Source organism: Meriones unguiculatus, chromosome 1, assembly GCF_030254825.1.
Source record: "Meriones unguiculatus strain TT.TT164.6M chromosome 1, Bangor_MerUng_6.1, whole genome shotgun sequence".
Lineage (NCBI taxonomy): Eukaryota > Metazoa > Chordata > Mammalia > Rodentia > Muridae > Meriones > Meriones unguiculatus.
The window spans coordinates 62,074,293-62,096,594 of NC_083349.1; the positions used below are offsets into that span (position 1 = coordinate 62,074,293).

A 22,302-nucleotide genomic window follows, 5' to 3' on the forward strand; every position below is an offset into this window, starting at 1 on the left:
CCACAGAGTCAAGTGGAGGTGTGTGGGGGGGACTGGGGAAGCTGGGAGATGGGGTGAATTGACTAAGAGGGAAAGAAGGGTATTTTAGGTTGGATTTCACCGAATTTGAAGAGGCACCGTGAGTTCAAGAACCTTCGCTTAGGAGACCAGGAACGTGTGTTCACACCCTCCCATTCTGGTATTTCCTTCCACTTCACCCAGGAGGTTAGACCCTGAATGTTTTGTTGGTGTGATGGGAGAAAGGGCAAATGGGCATGGTTCCTGCAGTCGCCATCAGGGGCTGGGTTAATTTCCCCTCTGGAGAGTGACTTTGTGTAACAGATAGGAGCAGAAAGCGTGACCAGGCCCTTATTTCTAACCTGTCAGGTTTCTTTCTTGGTGCTAGGGTCTCCAGGGCCTCCTACAAGTTAGGCAGATGTTGTGCTGCTGAGCTCCACCCTGCCCCAGCTCCTGCTTCTTCAGATCACAATCAGAAGTGGAGACCCGGCTTTTCCCACGGGGAGCCAGCCCCTGATCCGCCTTAGGAAGGTAAAGAGACAAGCTCTTGCTTGCTCCTCTGGTTCTGGAGTTTGTTTTTTTTACAATGGTGTAACTGGTTGCTGGGTTTTCTTTAGGCATTCTGGTGCCAGCTCGTTTAAAGTTTGATACACTAATCTCCTTGAATGAGGACATGTCACAACTGTAACCTCCAGACATTTTCAGGTATAGGCAAGACACAGGCACTCCTTGATTTTGTTGTGGGAAGCATGTTCTAGCCCACAGGGAACCAGTCCATCACTGTCAGGGAACGGGAAGAGCCACGCTGACATCTGGTAGTTTTGAAGGGCACCTAGATCTATGGACAGAACCTTTTTCAGAGAAGTTATTTTAAGTACTTGTTTGTAAATGGGGTTTAGAGAAACCTGTTCTTTAAGCCAGCATAAGCAGCCACTATTGCTACATCAGCTGTCCTCAACTCTCTTCCTGTCAATCTGGGACCTCTGGATTTTTTTTTCACTCAACACAAACATCCTGAGCCAGGACTTGAAGTGGTTGGTAAAAAGCAACAGAAAAAAAAAAAAAAAAAAGCAACAGCAGAGGACGCTTCCAATTGGAATGCATGCCCCAGAGGAATGGGGGTCCCTCCTCTGCTTCCTCTTTCTACTTCCTGTTTCATTTTTTTAAATACAAAATTATAGAAATATTTGTGTATATATAAGCTATTTACACGGTACAGGCTCTAATTTCATTACAGGTATCCCAGGCTGGTTTCAAGCTGAACCCTCCTGCCCCTGTCTCCTGAGAGCTAGGATTACAAGGACATGCTACCACACCTGGCCACATATCTGTTCTGAATAAAGCAAATTATACGCATATTCAGTGAATGGAATGCGCACACAGCTAATTTTAATTATTATTATCTTACATAGGAAGTTTTTCAGACCTCAGGTCTCACTGTGCAGCCCAAGCTAGACTCAAAAATCAAAGGTCTGCCTGCCTCTGCCTCCTGATTGCTGCGATTAAAGGTGTGCACCACTCTGTCCTGTGGTGAATGGGTCCCAATAGCATACAAACCTTGTAAACCCCACAGATGAGTCCTGCTTTCTGTTGCCATCATTTATTTGTGTAGCTCTCACGACCTAAATGTATCAAACAAGGGGCCCTTCAGAAAGAAAGCAGACTTGACTTGGCCAGAGTGGGGGTTTCAAATTCTCTTCAGCCTGTAGATCACGGCAAACTGCTGGGTAATGATATTTAGAGAAAAGAAGGGTCATTCTATATATTTTGTATGTTAAGATAAAAACTTGTAATCTGATGAAGTCTCTAATAAGAACATAGGTGCATGATGCATGAAGGAAGCCCCAGGGAGGAAGAGCGGAGTGAAGGAGGAAAATCAAAGTTCTGAGTGTGCAGCACCCAGTTCCATTTGACCCTAAATAAATTGAGCTTCCCTGCCCACTGCTTGGTTGTAGACCCTGGAAGAACCACTGGATGATGAAGTACTCATCATTGTGACTACAAGTGTGAAAACATGCTGGAGTGTGTTTCTCAGTGTTCTAAACTATTTCCACACAACCTTGTTGTTTTAACAGTTTTTTATAATGAAACTTCACCAAGCCTCCGGTGAACACGAGTCTAGTCTTTCCCAATGCTCTAATGTAATATAAAGTCAACAACATTATCAAAAGTAGCTCGAATCTGTTGAGACGGTTTTCCAACATTGTGAACTAGGACACCACCAGGAGACTATGATGTGGTCAGTTCAATACTGCTCAGTTTAAAATATTGGTCAACTCACCTGATCACAACTTTGGACTACTTTTTCCCCCTTGTGGTAGTAAGGAGGGGGCCCAAAGTTGTTATGTTCAATAACTAAAAAGTGAGCTTGTCACTCTCTTGTCAGTTTAGAATGGACATGTCCAGCAAAATTTACTCTGAAGGACCAAAATGTAGTCTTAGGATGTTCCCTTTAGTCCTGAGCATTTACCGGAAGCCATCCTGACCTGCTCCTTTTGGGCAAGAAAGAACAGCTGTCCACCTTTCCCATCAGCCTGTTAGTCATCTCTGAGATGTCACTGTCAGGAATGCAGCGGAAGGAGCCAGAGAACAACAGGCTGTCCAGAGATTGTAGAGTCAATGCTCACGTAGAAAAGTTACTGAGCCTCGTGAGATGACGGAGTCAGGAGCAGGAGCTGGCGCATCCTCGTCCTGAGCATGCGTTGAATCAGAAGCATGATTCATCAGCCTGAATGTGGGAGCTGTGATCAGAATAGCACATGGCCAGGGTTCCCACAAACATTCCCAAGAATGTTGACACATCTCTCCAACTAGCCAAGACAAGTGGAAGTTAGGCTAGCTCTGAAATTTTAGGCCCAGAAACTGACATCTCCTGCTTAATTACTTGACCCTAAATTTTTATATACCTGCTGTTTCACCTATGACATTAACTAATGGCATAAAAAATTCACAGCATCTTTAGGAAACATATATCAATAGTGGAAGTGAATAATCACTACAGAAAGTGGATGAAGCCAAGGAACCAAGACTAATTTAAAACTACCTAGCTAACTCTAGTGGTGGATACCTATCATTATACATCTGTTAAAATCCATAAAATTAAGCAATAAGGGGTTTTCCCCTGGTAGTGGTTCCAACTTCCATTCCCACTAGCAGCATAGAAGAGGTGCAGTCTGTCTATTCTATATTGGCCACACTAATACCGGTATGGCTGATCTTTTGAATTTTTTGCCCCTTTGGTTTGTGGTAGTATCTCATGGTGGTTTTAATTAGAATTATCTGACCAAAACAAGGTTTTCTAATTTCATATTTATTGTGCATTTAAACACAATCAACAGAATGAGTGAATTCCAGTGTCAGCTGCGGACTTTACTGAATAATAATAATAATGTCTCAGTGTTCCTTAGCCGTTGTAACAAACTGGATCACAATGATGATGCAAGACACCCATGAGGTGTTTGCTTGTGTATTTGTGGCAGAGGTGAGGGCACATATAAAAACATTTTCCTGGGAGATCCAAGGTGGCGGCACTGGGAGGACTCTCTGACCAGCGGCACAGCAGGATCTGCACAGTGACCAGCAGACAGAACTCCGGGCCCCAAAACACCAGTGATTGTGTTTCCCAAGGGAGAGGAACCCCCATGGTGGGGGATTCAATGAGCTTCAGATCACCCAGCTAAACCGCAAAACAGTTCCCGGGTCCTGCCAGGCGCTCAGATGCCAGCCCAGAGCCACACTGATCACTGTCCCAGACTGAACTGGGGCCCCACAACACCAGAGACTGGGATTTCCAGTGCAGAGAAAACCCCACGGTACAGGAAGTGACTGGGACTGACCTTAGGTCACCCAGACCATCCCTGGAAAAAGACCTGGGTCCGGAGGACGCCCAGGCACCAGCCCAAAGTGGGTGCTTAGCTGCTGGCACAGAGTCCTGACTGTGTGCCTGACTTACCATCCCAGACAGAACTGAGGGCCCCAGGGCACCAGAGTCTGAGTTCCTCTGTCGGGTGGAAGCCCACAGTGAGGGGAAGAGCAGGTCTGACCTCAGAGCACTCAGCCGACAACTCCCCCCCCAAAAAAAGTTCTCAGGGAAAGTCCTTGGGTTGCTGCAAGCGTCCAGGCACCCAGTCCCCAGCAAGGCAGAGCCACACACCTGTGCCTGCTTGCTTTGCTTGCCATCCCAGACGGATCTGCAGACCCCCAAACACCACAGACTCAGGGAAACCATCCGTTCCAACCCTCAGGACACCCAGCTCCAGAAAAGCTTCTGGGTTCCCACAGGCTCTGGCCTTCTACTGCACTTTCTACTGCAGGTGCTGTGCTCACCTGCCACTGATTATGGCTAGAGTACTGGGGCACACTGCTCCAGCCTCAGACCTACAAAAGCCTGAGAGCCATTGGAGCAGCCCTCAGATACTGCTCCAAGGTGCGACCAGTCATCCCTAGCTAAACTGACAAAACCTCAGGACTCTGTGGTTCTTCACGAGGGCTGAGCCCAGCAAGTACAGCTTTGCAGCAGCAGCAGCAGCAGCAGCAGCAGCAGCAGCTCACTAAATTCAGAGCAAGAAACCCAGCAGCAGGGCAGCTGTCTACAGGACTTCTCTTGATGAGAGGAGAGCCTTCCTGAACACCACAGTAACCACACAGGTCCTTATGCCTGAGGTGAACTGTGACAATTCCTGAGAAGCACCACCATTCAGTTGACCATACTAAAAAAGCTGAGGAGATCTCCTTCAGAACTCTGCCAAGGGGATTCTCCCACCCTAGGACTCCAGCAGGCACTAGAAGTTAACAGACAACACCTGAGATGGACAGATGGGTAGAGGCCAGCGTAAAAGCACAACCAACAAAAGGCAAAGCAGTATGGCATCCTCAGAACCCAGGTATCCAGGGGCAAGTAGCCCCAGACACCCTAACATAAGTGAAATTCAAGATGACCTTACATCTATGCTTATGAAGAGGTTAATGGAGGAAATAAATAAATTGCGTAAAGAATTAGAGAATGATAAAGTCAAACAGATTATGCCGTAAAGAAATACAGGAAGATGCAGCCAAACAGTTTGTGGCTCTCAGAGAGGAAATGCTTAAATCACTGAAAGAAATAAAAGAAACAGAGGATTGTTCAAACAAACAGGTGAAGGAATTGAAGGAAAATATAGTCAGACAGGTGAAGGAATTCAACAAAACAGTTCAAGATCTGAAGATAGAATTGGAAAAATTAAAGAAAACACAAATGGAGGAAATCATGAAGAGGGAGAACTTAGGAAAGAAAACAGGAACTACAGAGGTAAGCATAATCAACAGACTACAAGAGATGGAAGAAAGAATTTCAGGTGTGGAAGATACATGGAAGAAATCGATGTATCTGTCAAAGAAAATAATAAATCTAAAAAATTCCTGACACAAACCATCCAAGAAATCCAAGACAACATGAAAAGACAAAACCTAAGAATAATAGGAATAGAGGAAAAAGAAGATTCCCATCTCCAAGGCCCAGAAAATATTTTCATCAAAATAATAGAAGAAAATTTCCCCAACTTAAAGGAGAGGCCTATAAGTGTACAAGAGGCCTACAGAACACCTAATAAATTAGACCAGAAAAGAAAATCCTCCTGCCATATAATAATAAAAACATCAGTTTCAATAAAAATTTGTTGATAATGCTGATTTTCTCAAGAACCAAAACAAACAAACAAACAAACAAAAACATTTTCTGCTCCATTCTTCTGTAAACCTAAATAAAGTCTATTATTTTTCAGTGTGTATATATTAAGTAATCACCACATAATACACATAGTTGTAGGAAAACTCCATGCTGCCTCAGCATCGCTGAATTCAGAAGATCATGAAACACTTTTGTTTACTTATGTACTAATGTTTTCGTTTTATTGCCTGCACGCTTGTCAGTGTACCACACTCACACTGCTGCTGGGGGTCAGAGCAGGCGTCACCGGTGATTGTGAGCCACTGTATGGATGGAGCTAAATCTGGGTCCTCTGCAAGAGAGGCCAGTGCTCTTAACTGCGGAGTCATCTCTCCAGCCTCACTTTTCATTTTCTGACATAGAAGAGCAGTACACATACAGAAAAATACAAAAACTCTTAGTATCCAGCCCCCGGACTACCCACAGAGAGAGCACACCCACGCAGTCACGGCTTGCAGGGAGCACCTGAACACTGCCTTCGCCTCACCAACCCCACTTCTTAGGAACTTCTAACACCATAAACTAGTTTTGTTTGTTTTAAAACTAATAAAAGAGTAATGCAATATCTGGCTCTTTTTGTTGTACGTTGCGCTAATGAAAGCCATCTGCAGGGCTTGTGTAACTTATTTTCATTCCTATGCGTTTCCCATTGTGTAAATGTATTAAAATTTATTTATTCTGCGTGGATAGCATCTTAATTGTTTCAGACTTTGACTGCTATGAGAAATGCAGCTACAAACTTTCTTGTGTTCTTGAACACGCATCGAGTTTCCATTGGCCATGTGCCTAAAGGATCCTTTTCTGGACAAGTGGGCACATGTGCATTTAGCTCAGATTTTACGTGACAATTGCACTGATTCCCTCCCCTGACCACCACTGGTTACTCTGCATACACACTGGAGTGGGTGCTATTTTCACATCTGCCCTAAGCACGTGGCTCTACTTCATTGTGGTTTTAATCAGAATATCCCTGATTGCCGATTCATCTATTTTTAATATTTATTGGCCATTTGTATATCCTTTTAATGAAATATCTACTCAAATCTTTTGAATATTTGAAGTGGGATTGTCTTTTTTCTTCATTTGCTTTTTCAGTTATATATATACATACATACATATAATATTAAATTTCATCTCTTAGTTTGTGGCATCCATTTTGACTTCACTTAAATGCCTTTGGTAATAGGACATTTAATTTTAATATAGCTGGACCCAGTCAATCTTTTCTTCATTAATCAATTTATTTCTTAAGAAATACTTCCATTTTTTTCATTTTTAAAAATTTTATTATTATTATTATTATTTTTAATTTTTCATCAATTACACTTTATTCATTCTGCATCCCCCCATAAGCCCCTCCGTCCTCCCCTCCCAATCCCACCCTCCCTCCTCCCTCTGCTTGCATGCCACTCCCCAAGTCCACTGATAGGGGAGGTTCTCCTCTCCTTTCTGATCTTAGTCTATCAGTTCACATCAAAAGTGGCTGCATTGTCCTCTACTATGGCCTGGTAAGGCTGCTCCCCCCCAGGGGGAAGTGATCAAAGAGCAGGCCAATCAGATTACGTCAGAGGCAGTCCCTGTTCACATTACTATGTAACCCACTTGGACTCTGAACTGCCCTGGGCTATATTTCCATTTTTAAGGCCGCGAATATACTTTCTTTTCTAAATCTTACACATTATCATTTAATACCAACTTTCTTACATTTGCTTCTAAATCCTCTAGGAATGCTCTCTCTCTGTCTCTTCCCTGTCTCTCGCTCCCTCTCTGTGTGTGTCCATGTGTACAAACACTGAGAAAAAGGTTTCATTATCCCATACGGCTCTTCAATTGACTGTCACCATTATTAGGAAGACAGTTCATGGCTCAGCCACAGCTCAGAGATCTGCTAGACAAGGCTTTGGGTTCAGTCTCCAGCACTGAATCAAACAAGAGCAGACGTCCTTGTCCCATCTTGCTGTGATGCTATAGTTTCCACGAGCGTCATCTTTCCTCCTGTGGGGCGCTTCCGGACTCCATTCCCCACCAGCGTGCAGGCGTTTCTCCTGCCCCAGCTCTGCACTGCCTCCATGCCATGTGAGTGAGCACCGCCGTAGACATCTTGGCTGCCATTTTGTGTTTCCAGTTAAACTTCAGAACCAATTTCTTAATTGTGATGATACATAAACACGCTAGAACCTGCTAAGAAATTCTTTAACATGGAAATTGTACACAATCCGGAGGTTAACTAGATGGAAAAGTGAAATCTTTCACATGTAGAGTCTTCTGGTTCGTGAGCTCTTTTGTTTGTTTGTTTGTTTGTTTGTTTGTTTTATGTTTAGGAGTACTTTGTCTGCATGTACATCTGTACACCAGAAGGTGATATTGGACAGGTGAGAGCTGCCGTGTGGGTGCTGGGAATTGAACTCAGTATCTTTGGAAGAGCAGTGAGTGCTCTTAACCGTCTCTTGAGCCGTCTCTCCAGCCCTGCTCTCTTGTTTTTTTAAATAAAACATGGAACATTTCACTAATTTGTGTGTCATCCTTGTGCAGGGATCATTATAGTCTTCTCTGCATTGTTCCAATTTTCGTGTATGTGCTGCTGAAGTGAGCATTCGTGAGCTCTTTTTAAGCCTCCATTTACTAAGGCCCGGGTTTGGACTAGTAAGTCACGGTTTTATGGAATTTATAGTTTATATGTTTTATAAACATATGGCTCATATATCGTAATGTTTATAGTTTATATATTTGTCTGCAACTGTTTACATGGTCTACAGTCTACATTCTGTATGTTGCCCTGGCCGGACTCCAACTTCTGGCCTCAAACACTTGCCTCAGACACTTGAGAAGTGGGGACTAGAGACACACGCCATCGCCTCTGCATGGTGTTCAATGTGTTTGACACTGGTTAAAATAGCACCCATTGAAATTTCATTTTCTCTTAGAAGCTTAAGATATTTTAAAAATCATATTGACTTTATATGTAGTAGACTTGATGTGTGTGTGTGTGCTGAGAAATTTGTTTAAAGATTCTTTTGCTACTCGCTTCAGCAGCACATATACAAAAATTGGAACGATACAGAGAAGATTAGCATGGCCCCTGCGCAAGGATGACATGCAAATTCATGAAGCGTTCCATATTTTTTAACCAATTGGTCTCCCATAGTAAGGGGAACAGGGACTATCTCTGACAGGAACTCAATGACTGGCTCTTTGACCTCCACACCCCCCAAGGGAGGAGCAGCCCTGCTAGGCCACAGAGGAGGACTTTGCAGCCAGTCCTGAAGACACCTGATAAAACAGGGCCAGACGAAAGGGGAGGAGGTCCCCCCAATCCGTGGATTTGGAAAGCGGCAGGGAGGAGATGAGGGAGGGAGGGTGGGACTGGGAGGGAATAAGGGAGCGGGATACAGCTGGGATACAAAGTTAATAAAATGTAATTAATAATAATAAACAACAATAAAACAATAAAACAAAAAAAAAGATTCTTTTTGAGCCAGCTGATGTTGGTGCACACCTTTAGTCACAGCACTCAGGAGGCAGAGACAGGCAGATCTCTGAGTTCAAGGTCAGCCTGTTTTACAGAGTGAATTCTGGGACAGCCAGGGCTACGCAGAGAAACCTTCTCTCAAAAACCGATTAAAAAAAAAAGATTCTTTTTGACTTTTTATAATTTCATTCATTTCTTCTGTAGATGTTTTATTTTTCTTCCAAATCTTTATACATTATATTTCTTTTCCTTCCTTATTACATTCTTTTGAGTCCTTCTATTTGATTCCAAATAGAAGTGAATCTAGTGAGCATCCTTTTATTCTGAATTTTAATGATTTTTTTTTTTTTTTGTGGCCCTGGGGATTTTTTGTCAGCCTCAGAGGAAAAAAATTCACTATTTCACCACCATATTTGTTATGAGTTTTAAAATTAAATCCTTTATCAGGTAAAGAAACCTCTTTAATCACTAATTTCCTTTCTATCTTTGTTTTTCAGTGTTGGGATAAAACCCAGGACCTCTTACATTTTGGGTGAATGCCCTGTCACTAGCTATACCCCACTCCAGTATTTTTGTGTTTTATTTGAGACAGTATCTCAAATTTATCTGCCTCCAATTCACCATCTTCTTGTCTTAGCTTCCAGCGTGCTGGAATTAGAGCACCCCCACCTTGTGTGTGTGTGTGTGTGTGTGTGTGTGTGTGTGTATGTGTGTGTGTGTGTGCGCGCGCGCGCGCGCGCGCGTGCGCCATGGTACAGTGTGGCTGTCAGAGGCCAATTTGTAGAATCATTTCTCTCCTTCCACTTCTGAGTTCCAGAGATCAAACTCAGGTCATCAGCTCTGCATCCTCAGGCAGTGACTGAGATGTCTGCTGGCCCAGGTTCTGAATTTTATATAGATGCCAGGGAGATGAACTTAGGTTTGCAGAGCACTTTACCTGTGGAGCAATTTCCTCTGCCCTGGTGCGTGTGGTAACCATCTGTTTGGGTGCTCATGTAAGTTTTAAATGTTTTATTCTGTTAATGTTATGCTGTAATGTTAATGTTATTAATGTAATGTTAATGTTATTGTATAAGAATTAACCAGTTCTGCACCTCATAGTAAACTCGCTTTGATCATTCTTTTTTCATGCCTTTTGAGTTTTGGTTAGTTTACTTAAGAGTAAAGAACTTAAGAATTTAGTTCTTTCCCAAGTCGATAGAACACTGGAAAAGAGATTTTGTGGACTTACAGCTTTGTTTACGATATGTTTATAATACCAAAGGTCAGAAGCTACGATGAGAAATGTGACCTTTTCAAGAAAAAATTTCAAAGGAGTCTTGAATTCTCCTTGCTTTTAAAAGTGTGTCTAGGAGCTGGAGACATGGCTCAGCAGTTAATCCTGCAGAGGATGCAGGCTTGATCCCCAGCACTCCCGTTTGGTAGCTCACGGCTGCAGGTGAATCTAGTCCATGGGATCAGACACTTTGTGACATAGTGGGAACAAGCTAACTGCAATGTCAAGGATTTAACCCTGTTGGAGGCTGGTCTGGTGCGTGTTACTGGGCCTCAAGATCTGGTTACCCCTGTCCTTGTTTTGTAAGCCTGCCTAACACATACCTGAATGGTTGATTAAATGGCCTATACATGGGCAGGGCAGAATGGTGCAGGCATGGCTAAGGTTCCTGGGTTTGGAAAGGACAGAAGATCACAAGAGACAGACAGACGGGAAGGGAGGAAGAAGGAGGAAGAAGGAAGAAACCACATGGGCTGGGAGGAAGAACTCCAATAATAATGGCGTGAAAAGGCCCTGATGAAAAGTACAAGCAGGTACCATGGGATTATGGATGGAAGGTAGACCAGATGAGGAGGATTAAGGCGGATGGCATTGGATGGGGGCTGGGCAATGGATGGTGAAATTTTTGAGACAATGTAGGTGAAATATCTGCCTGGCCCAAGGTAAATAAGGCAATTATAAAATCTAACAGTTGTCTGTATTTTATTATTTGTGATAGTGGGTTAGATAATACTGCCATGTTAAGCACAGGACGAATAGTGAATATTATATATCCCAACACTACAACATAGTCCCAAAAGGGTGTCTGCCAGGAGACCTAGCTTCCAAGATGCAACTGTTATTTTCCTTTGCTATCCCATATCTAGCTCCTTGTCTACAGGCAGTCTGTGGCGTCCCTTCCTGGAATAGATGTTTACGAACCATCCTTACCCATAATTTAGTCCATTGTTAGAAGAACTGGAACAATCGACGAAAAAGAAACAGTTCCCGCACATGTTCTTTGGGAGCCCTACTGGGTGCCAGAGGCTGCCAGCACCAAGACTTGCTTTGTTCCTTTTCTCCTGGAGACCTGTTCTTCATCTCATCTGGTCAGGCTGGTATTTTTATGCCCAGATGCAAGACCTCTTAATTCTCTTCTTTAGCATTCCTGCCTATGAAGAAACCTGGGACCTCTGCCTCTCATCAGTCTGATTCTCCAGAGAAATGGATGCATGCTGTCTTGGACCTGAAAGATGCATTCTTCAGCCTCCCATTGGCAGAGGTGAGTCAACCCATTTTTGCTTTTAAATGGACAGACCCAGGGGGATATTACAGCAGGCAACTTACACAAACCAGGTTGCCCCAAAGATTTAAAAATTCTCCAACCCTGTTTGATGAGACACTAAATGCTGACCTCCTTGCCCTTCGGTCAGAGGTCCGTCCAAGACCATATGCTTACAATATGTAAATGACCCCTTCTAACCTCTTAAACAAAAATAAATTATAAAAGGACCACTGAGGGACTTCTGCAAGAGATACAGGCCTTGGGTTACAGAATGTTGGCTAACTAAGCCCAACTTTGTGCATCAGAGACTACCTATCTTGGATACCAGCTGAGGGGAGCGAAAAGGAGCTTTTCTCAGAATAGGATTGCTGCCATCTTTCAGATCCTAATTCTAAAGACTAAGAGACAGGTTCAAGCCTTCTGAGGTGCAGCAGAATATTGTTGTCTCTGAATACCAGAGTTTGTGGAAATAGTAAGGCCTCTACACACCAGCACAAAGTAGGGCACTAAGCGCCCAAACTGGACTGAGACTAAACAAAAGGCATTTGAAGCTTTAAAATCATCTCTGACTTCAGCTCCTGCCTAGCACTTCTAAATGTCTCTAAACTCTTTTATCTGTTTGTCCATAAAACAAAAAAAAACCAAAAGGGCCATGAAAATGCCTGTTGATGTGCCTGCCTAAACATTTGGACCCTGTAGCCACAGGATGGCCCACCTAAGAGCTGTGGCAGCTACTGTTAATCTAACACGAGACAACAAACAAAAAAGTTAATTCTGGGTCAAGATGTTATATTTACAGCATGGCATACAGTTGAGGCCCTTCTCTGAGAAACACCAGAATGCTGGCTGTCTAATGCCCGAGTGACCCAGTACCAGGCCCTACTCCTGGACCAGTCTTGAGACTGGTTTGAGAGACCCACTGCCATCAGCCACCAATCCTGCTTGATGATGAGCTGTTGCTGATGCCAACCTAAAGGTCCCATTCATGACTGTCACAGGATGAAAGATGAAACCAGTCTTCTCTGGTGGATACCCCACAACATTATAATTTGAATATGAAGTCTCCCCACGGCTTCCCCACAAGTTGAACACCTGCCTTCTGCTTGGCTGTCTTACTTTGGAGGCTCTGGAAACTTTAGGAGGTGGGACCTAGCTGGAGAAAGATCACTGGGGCATGCCTTTGAAGGGTATACTGGGACCTCTGTCTTCACTTGCTTTCTGTTTCCTGGCAAACATGAGGCAAAGGACCCCTTTTGTCACGTACTCAGCCAGTCACGATATTCTGCCCAAGCATATATGGGGCAAAGCAACCAGGGACTGACGCCTCTGAAACTGTGAGCAAGCAAAATCAAAAAGGCAAAAAACATAACAACAACAAGACAAAACAAACACCAACAAACCTCAAATCTTTTTTCCCTTAAGATTTTTGGTTTTTAGACATTAGGGATGTGTCAGGGAATGACAAGGACTGAGAGAGGAGAATTAGTCTGACGCCCTGGGCTTAGGAAGATGATCTATGAAGTGTTAAAAGAAAGGGGTCATCACATCTACCTGAGCTTGTAGCACTCTGGGGACTGTGGTAGGAAGGTCAGGGTTACACACCAGGGCTGGAGAGATGGCTCAGTGGTTACTGCTCTTGTGAAGGATCCAGGTTTGAGTCCCAGTACCTATGCTGGGTGGCCCATAACTGCCTGAACTCCAGCTCCAGGAGGTCGATGCCTTTCTCTGGCTTCCACAGGTTTTTGCAAACATGTGGGCACACACACATAAGTGTATGTATTTACATATAAATAAAAATGTATATTTTAAAAGAAGAGTTTATGACCAGCCTGAGCCAACTTTCTCCAGCGTTGGCCCTGAATGAGTCTATGTGATACATATTGGTGTTCAATTTGTAAAATCTTAATATACTTTCCCCCAGAGCAACTAGCATATCTTATATGATATTATCATATTCCTTATTTCTAGGACATTTTACTCATAACCATTTCTCTGGAGGAAACTGATAATTTCTGCAATACTAAAATGAATCTAAACTGGATCTATGGAAGCCCAGATCTGGAGAAAGATCATATCCTTTCCAAAAATCCATAAAAGATTATAAACTAAGGGCATGGAGTTGCATTGCACCTGTCATAGCTGGTCACAAGTCAACACAAAAAAAGAGCTTTTCTGATTAATTCATCCCTGTTTCATGCTGAAGCCATCTTGCCATTGGAATGAAGTAATAAGTGGGGAAAATGTTGCGAACATTAGGAAGTGTCATTTATGTTCACCAAATCTTGTATTCAAACAAAAATCTCCAAAGATTTCCCCATGTGTCTAAATTTAAATTGCCAGCCCGTGATTATCTCTATTTAGAAAAGATTTGAGCAACCTCACCTTCCCCATTTGTGACCATAACCCTTTCCCATTCCTAAATCACTGCACGCAATGAATCAATGAATGTGAGATCTGGAGTCCAAACAGAAACTCAAAGAAGCAAGGTGTGTGACTTTACAGCCATTCAAAATTTCCCTACAATACTGTTGTAGAAAATAAATAGGTTATTAATGTTTACTATTGTTAAGTATTCACCCTGCTATCATATCAATAAAAGACAAAGATTCCTGTTAAATTTTAATATGCCTATGCACTGGTACTGGGCCAAACTAACCCCTTAAGCTGCTTTGTTATCTCCCAGTCCCACATCCTTAGCCATTTGCTCTAATCACTCCTAACTGGGACACTTCTCTGCAGCCAAAATACCATAAATACTTGCACATACTTTCCATCTGGGCCACTGCCCTCCATTATCAATCCTCAAAGCAGGCTCCTCCCAGACATGTGTTTCTCTCCATGATAACCCATGCTGTAACCGTGTGGGCTGGTGCTTTGTATTTGATTGTTAATTAATTTGCTCCCCAAGGCCTTCTTGATGTCTTTTACCAGTAGACATTCATGTAAGCTTGCCTAAGAGATAATTCCTGATTGGCTAATTAAAAGGTCTAAACCTAGTGTGACCAAAGTTCGAGAGCTTTGAGGACAAGAGGATCTTTGGAAGGAGACAAGTACAGGAGGAGGGAGAAGAAAGAGGACCCAGCCACGGGTTAAGTGGTGAGAGAAGCATGGAGGAAACTGGCCCAGATGAAGAATAAGCAAGCATTTATGGAATCATGGATCCTAGGTAGCCTGGGATGGGGCTGGGAGGTAAAGGTAGTTTAGAAGGTTACTATCTGCCTTGCCCCAGGTGTGTGTGTGTGTGTGTGTATGTATTAAAAGTAACCGTAAACTTGTATCAATATACCAAGATTTATATCAATGTAAACAAAAATAACCTTATCAGGGAATAACAATTAAAGATCTAAGTTGAAATCTTAATTCAATAATTTACATTTTTTCTTATTATTCCTATAAGATAATCCTATATTTCTTTTCAACCCCTTTGTCTTTAACTAAGAAAGAAAAAAAAAACGTAGAAATCCCTGAGTCTAAATTTTTCTACCTTGTTTTCTCTCTGTGTAAGACCATTAATAACTTTTGTTGTTTCATGGGCATAGGATACTTCTTTTGTGGGCCCAAAGGAAATTGGAAAAGAAATGGTTAAGTAATCCAGCAATAATATTTGTTGTCTAGTCTCTATATGTTGAGAAATTTCAGGTTTAATAGAAGTCCTGTTTGGAACAGTCTGAAAGGCAGGACCAATTGAGATCAGCAACTTTCTTTGAAGCTGGCCTGGAAGCAAGCTTTGATGGGGGCAGCAACTGAAGCAGTCTGAGGCCAGACATCTTGTGTCAGTGTTTCAGCATCTGACAGCAGATCCAGTGTCACTGGTGTCCAGTTCTTTTGCTCTGAAAATATACAATTTCTCACAAGCATTGTACAGTCCTAAAATAATAAATGCATGAGATGTGCAGGATGCACAGATCAGTTAAAGATGGATCTCTGTTTTTTGTATGAGCAGAAGAAAGGTATTTATCTTTCTTTAAGCCAGTCCGGATAGTATACCAATTGTAATAGCAATTTTATCATGACATTTAAAAGAATGGCATGATATATCTTGAGGATTTTTGTAGCCAACAAGATTTATTGGCTATGCAGAAATGGAATTCTGGCTGAAGACATTTACATGTCCCAGTCAGTCTCAGAGCTGGTCCCATGTGGAGGGATCAGCAAATTACATTACCTGTCTTATTTGGTCTTTTTTATTTCTTTTTTCTTGTGTGTGCAGCCAAGATCCACAGGAGGTCTGCCCCTGTCAAATCTGATCCTTATTATTTTGGATGGAATCAAAAGCCTTTAAAATTTTTTTCTTGTAAACAGAAAACATAAGGCCTTGTAAATATAAAACAATATAGCCTTGGTCCTCCAGTTTGAAGTATAAGTATAGAATGATTCAGTTCAGTTTGTCAGTCCTTTTTTTATTTGGTCTGCAAGTATCATTTGTATTCACCATAGCTTGTATTCAAACAAAAATCTCTAAAGATTTCCCCATGTGTTTCAAATTAAACTGAAAATCCGTGATTATCTCTATTTAGAAAATATTTGTGTAATACCAGCTTCCCCATTTGTAGCCACAACTCATTTCATCCCCAATTCACTGCACACAGCAATAAGAATCGATGAAAATGAGGTCTGGAGTGCAAGTGGAAAGTCAAAGAGGCAAGCAAGGTGGCTTTACAGCTGTACCCATTCAAAATGTCCTCACTATAAACTACAGCTTATTAACCTTAGAAGGTGTAGTCAGGTTGAGCTTGGTTATTATGACATCCATCCCACCACTCCTAAGAAAGTATACATGTATCAAGTACCTACTTATGTCTTTATTAATGGCCAAATATTGATATCCTATAATCATTTATATCCAATTATATAAAAAGGGCTTACGAACATGACTTTCCCAGAATTTAGCTCTGTCAATTTATAGGGTTCAGTCTGCTGCTTATATCTCAAAATCCCGTTGAATCTGCAGAATAATTAATTGTATGGGATAAACAGGTGGTAGAGTCAGTAATTTGTTATGAAAAAATAAGCGTTCTAGAACCTGAGTTGTTTTACTTCAGGGCAAGAAATAGTTCTTTTCTCTCTCTCCATTTCTTCCCACACAATTCTTGACCTTTTCCCCACCTTCCCTCCAAAACTGTTTGAACACTTCTGAGGCCATACTTCACTTGGGAACACATGGTCCAGGGGTACCTATGTACCAGCTTGAACAATCACTGATGATTTTACAAGGCTTGTTCTGGGAGCTGCTGGCTAGTACACAAACACTTAATTCCAGCTTCCCAAATATTCTCAATTCATACAATTCTTACCTGGAATCTTTCAAACATGTAACATGTTTTTCTTTAATCACCAAAATCAAGTCTCCAGGTCCCAGTTCACTCTGTCTCCTGTATGATATCCTTGAACTTATTTTTCTGGAATGAATGTTCTCTATTTGCTCTGGAAAACTTAATTCTATTATGAGGAAGGGAAACATTTTAATTGCTAATTGTAAGATGGAATCTTTTACATTGTAAAACCAGGAAGTATTCACTGCAGAAAGAGTGGTGTTGATTTTAAAGTAGGTTGATTGATTCTTTCTGAAAATTTAGTGCCTAAAAATAATGCCTGAAAATAAATTGTCCTTGTAGGTAATTATTGGAAGGACACAAGGTCAACTTCATGTCTCTTCAAAGCCTTCGAAAAGTATCTCTGAGGAGAAATACAAACCCATGATGCTACTTTCCTTCTTTGCCTCCTCCTTCTCCTTCCCTTCCTCCCCTTTCTCCTAAAGAGAAGAGAGCATCTTGCTAAAGATTCAAATTCATTCCTTTCAGGCCATGGCTTAATTACACAAGCCTTATGCTAATTATTGTTGTACTGCAGATTTGGCAGCTTTACAAAAATCTTGAACGTGTGCACACAGGTTTAAAAACTCTGTTTCAGTGGCCTAGAGTTAGACTAGGAAAGCATTTCAGAGGATGCCAATCTACAATATGGCTGGTCTTTAAAAAACATTTTTTTTTTTTAACTCATGTGTAGCTTGTAATTTATAGTTTCTCAGGAATTTGTTTAACTAATGTGTGGATGTGACTAGCTGCCTGCTAATCTAAAACTTGAATCTATTTCCCTTAGTATCTGGGGATGTTGACTGCTAAATGACAACTCAAAAGCCTGAGAAGTCCAAATTTCCTTGTGGGTGCTGCCTCTGCACTCGCTATGTTCTGTACCCACCACAGACCTTTGGCAACACGGAGGCTGCATTTCCAATATCCAACATTCATTGAAGGCTGTAGACTGGAAAGTCCTCACAGAGCAAGGGGAAGAAGAAGAAGATCACATTGTGGTCCTCTCCAAGTCCGGGCGTGTGGCTGCTGGGGAAGGGTTCTTTCAGTGGCCCATCTCTTGATTTTTAAGGAGGGGTTAAGAGTCTGTAAGGAAAGGACACTTGACACAGAGGAAGTGAGATGATGTGGGTTCATGAGACGCAATATAATAACAGCTAGAAAGGAAACCTTGAACAAGAAGCAGAGCTAATTAGAAACTGAGGTAAAGGTTTGCATTGTCGAAGGAAAAGTATCACCTTTCTTCATCTTTCGTTAACTAGAATCTAAATAGCTGGGTAAAGAGAGGACCAGGTAAGAGTTCTATTCTACGTTTCTTTTCCATAAAGCTGTTAACTGAAGTTTTGGACTCCGGGGTGCTGCACCTACATTAAACACTCAACAAGCATGACTGACTCATTAGAATTGGAATATGGTATTTGTGGCAACCTGAATCTGTGTTCCCAGGAAACTGTCATTCATATTTGGGTCCATAATAAATTATCTATTATTCCCTGTGAGATGAGAGCTATGCTTTTGAGTCAACAATATTCATTTATGGCAAAGATGTATTTTTTGCTATTAAAATACAACCCAGTGAAGTCATATACCAATTATGGGCCACCAGCATCATCATTAAGCTTGTATGTTATTTATTGATAGTTCCAAAAGTGTAATGGAGTCGGAAAGCTAGTTAACAATGTCACTGACACTGGGCCAAGTAGTGGTGGCACACTACTGTAAATCCCAGCACTGAGGAGGCAGAGACAGGCGGATATTTGTGAGTTTGAGGCCAGCCTAGTTTATAGACTGAGTTCCAGGATAGCCAGAGCTACACAGAAAAACCCTGTCTCAAAAAAAAAAAAAAAAAAAAAAAAATCAAAAATCCCAGTATCACTGACAAGTCCTATGATTTGGAAAGAGCAAGGGATAGGAGCAGTGGGGCGTATCTTGGAAGCAGGAAGGAGATGAGTGAGGAGGCAAGTGCGCCCAAGCCAGGGCTGCATCTCTGATCACCTCTGTAGTGGTCCCCACTGGGGAGGATGCTGCCTGCTCAGGAGCTTCCTATCTAGCAGGCTTGGTTGACACTGCTTCTGAAGGCTGAAATTTAAGATATTTTGTCTTTGCAGTAGAAACCTGGTGTTTTCTCCTGACTGGTAGGATAGTGGGAATGAGATTCAGTTTTAATCTAACTCTTGGATACTGAATTATGCCCCAAAGTTTCTGGTTAACCGAAATTCACATATCTGATCCAGTACTATATTTATTGCCAAGGTGTGGAAGAGTAGAAACTAAACAGGAGTAAGATCCTAAAACACAGTAGAGTGGTCTCTTACCTCCCATTTCCTCTATTCTCTCTCAATTAAGAGTCCCCAAGAAAATTATACCCTCGGGCCTGAAACAGTAATAGAGTCTAGGATAGAATACTGAATTGACATGTTTATCAGCACTTCAAACAGATTTCAATACTGTGAAACTATCATGAGAGTTGTTATGTCCCAAATTTCAATGTGGTTAGAGATGATTAGAAGACAAATTCTGTTGCTCAAGGATTTGCTGACATCTAATGCCTTTTTTTCTTCAAATGAATTCAAGGGCGACATTTCTGAGTTAATAAAGGGTCTGAGAATGATGTGGCCCTGAGCAATACTTTTATTCTCACTGTTTTTTCATAGTCTCACTCTTCTGCTGCTATCGTCTTTTTCTCAACCCACATAGACTACCTCCTCGATCACCATTATTACTCTAACATGAGTCACTCTATTCTTCTCAGGGAACAACACACCAGCAACAGCAGTGAATCACAGATACTCTTGCCCCTCGAGTCTGTAATGGACTTGATAAAACGCCAGATCTGGCAGAATGAAAGAATAGGAGCTTCATGTGAAGGAATCTCATTGGGTTTTTGTTCATCATTCTGCACCTTACTCATCAGAAGCTTTCCCAGTTGCCTTGTGTTGAAAAGGTTTTTATCACAGTAGTAAGACTGACCCTCATCATCGTCTCTCCTCATTCTAGGTACCTACCCTACTTAGTGAGGGATGCCTAAAACAACTAAGAGCCTTTTCATCTTGTGGTTTAAAATACAATTCTTTCATGATTAATACAGCTGAAGAATGATAAAAAAGTGCACAGAGGTCACCCTATGGTAATAGAGTGTTTGATAATCTTTAAACATAGATTAATCACACACTTTTGAATTCCCCATGAGATCCTTAGGTACCAGAGAAATAAGAGGAAACATGTAGCCAATTACTCTCAAAATGAAACTTAAGACTGACAGAGCAATAGAACTCCTCTATACCATAACTAGGTCTGCAAGATGGCAAGAGAGATGTAGGTAAGAGTTCTTGAAGGTACTTTCCCATTTACATACAGTAATAAAATACCATAATAAATAGTTAAAAGATTTACTGAAATTTTTTGTGATACACATCAACTTTATCACATGGATTTTATATATTCACCTAAATGATTTATAATCATAATTTTGCAAGTGTTTCTATCTTTTAAAAAAATCCTTTAGCACTAGCTATATCTTCATGAGACAAAATTTTTGTCAATATAGAAAAGTCTGTGAAATAAAATAAACGATCCTGAGTTCATGCTAGGATTAAAAAATGCCAAAGCTGCAAGGTTAAGAAATCTACTGAAATTTTCAATTGTGTTAAAAATACCTTTATTGTTGCATGAGAAAAAAAGAGAGAGGGAGGGAGAGGATGAGGGAGAGGGAGAAAGGCTATAAATACTGTATTCCTACACTTAAAAATGAATAATAAAAAAAAACTCAAAAGATTTCTAGGTATAGGTCATCATCCATCAACAGTAATCACAGCAAGAATGGAAGACACATTTTACCACTCCCTCATGAAGAACAGAGTAGTCATCAATTGCCTTGGGAACTGAAGAAACGTAAAAACAGAGAAAGTCTGACTTAGGAGGAAATTAATTACTATTATCCCTGTGTCTTAGGACAATTCTCCCATTGTTCTCTATGGCAGGGTAAGGAGTTATTGTTCTCTGGCTCACAAGAAAGCACTTTTTACTACTTGAAAATTTCATATGAAAATAAAAAAGGTCCTATGTAGCAAACACTAAACTCTTTGTAGGCAAATAGATTTCAGGTCACTAAAGACCTGAAAATATTTGCCTAAAGACACATAGAAACTGTAATGGCTATTTATAACCCACTGCCCCTGGGTCAGTGTTCAAATACAGGGCCGAGGGAATAACAGGCAGCATGCTGCCACAGAGTTTTGTCTCCATTTGTATAGCAGCAATTTGTACATAGTTCACATCTTTCACAGTAAACTGAGTATGGGAAGTAAAATACAAACATATGGAAAGGTCATTGGCACTTAAAAACATACAGAAGAGATAAGCCAACAAATGCACATTTCTGAACTAACAGGTTTTTCTGAGAGCTTGCTCAGAGGTCCTTTGAAAGTTTGGCCAGTCTTATTTTAATACACCAGTTTCACATAAAAACAAGTCAGAACATTTGCAAGGCAAGATATTGTTTTCCTTTATGTAGCCAGTAAAAACACAGCTCTAAGAGAGTCTGTAATAATAAAAGAATTTGGGAGCAGCTGATTTTAGACACAGAAAAACAACTCACCCTTATGCCTCAAGGCATCCTGAAAATGCAGAGTGTGCATTGTGCTTCAAGTGTCAAGACAAATAATTCTATATTTTGTAACAAGATGAACTCATATCAAGAAAAAAAGTGAAAAGAAATTAGTGTACAGATTGAGTTGTGAATTTGTAACACCTCTATCATAAAATCATGAATTTTGTTGATGGTGTTCTAAGGTCTGTAAGGTTAATTTATATGTTTCTTAAACATTAGGAGTGATTTATTAATTTATTAAGTCATAATAAATGAAGGCTCCAAGTTTTCTGGTACCTAACGGCTTAAGTTCTGTGGAATTTTGGAGATCATAGCCCCATTTTTAGAAATCCGTGCTTTTGGGAAGAAAGGTAAGGGATAAAAGCTTGTGACGCATTGCTTTAAGCCAGTTAGGGAATGACGAATATGTTGAATAAACGCCATTAAATGTTTCTCTGGTACTTGGTAGTTCTAGCTGCTTCTCATAAGTTATCATTTAATTTCCCTGTCTCTCCGGGAGGTATTATTCTCGTTTAGCAAACCAGCAAACTGAGGTACACGGCTACTACACTCCACAGCAAAAGACAAAAAGCAAAACAAATAAAAAACCGCTGTGCCAGGACTTGAACCTAGGCAATGAGCTGCAAGGTTGGCAGATCTAATCTCCTCATTACGTTTCTTCGGGTTCTGTATGT

At 41.3% G+C, this 22,302-nt stretch overlaps 2 non-coding genes across 2 annotated transcripts; one reads left to right on the forward strand and one right to left on the reverse strand.

Moving 5' to 3' along the window:
* Positions 1–8,188: 8,188 nt before the first annotated feature.
* On the reverse strand, positions 8,189–8,295 carry LOC132651095 (U6 spliceosomal RNA). Its single transcript, XR_009588990.1, has one exon. It is a non-coding gene; the product is annotated as a U6 spliceosomal RNA (small nuclear RNA).
* A 420-nt stretch (positions 8,296–8,715) lies between these two features.
* LOC132652070 (U6 spliceosomal RNA) lies at positions 8,716–8,825 on the forward strand. The gene has a single exon (XR_009589562.1). It is a non-coding gene; the product is annotated as a U6 spliceosomal RNA (small nuclear RNA).
* The last annotated feature ends 13,477 nt before the right edge of the window (positions 8,826–22,302 follow it).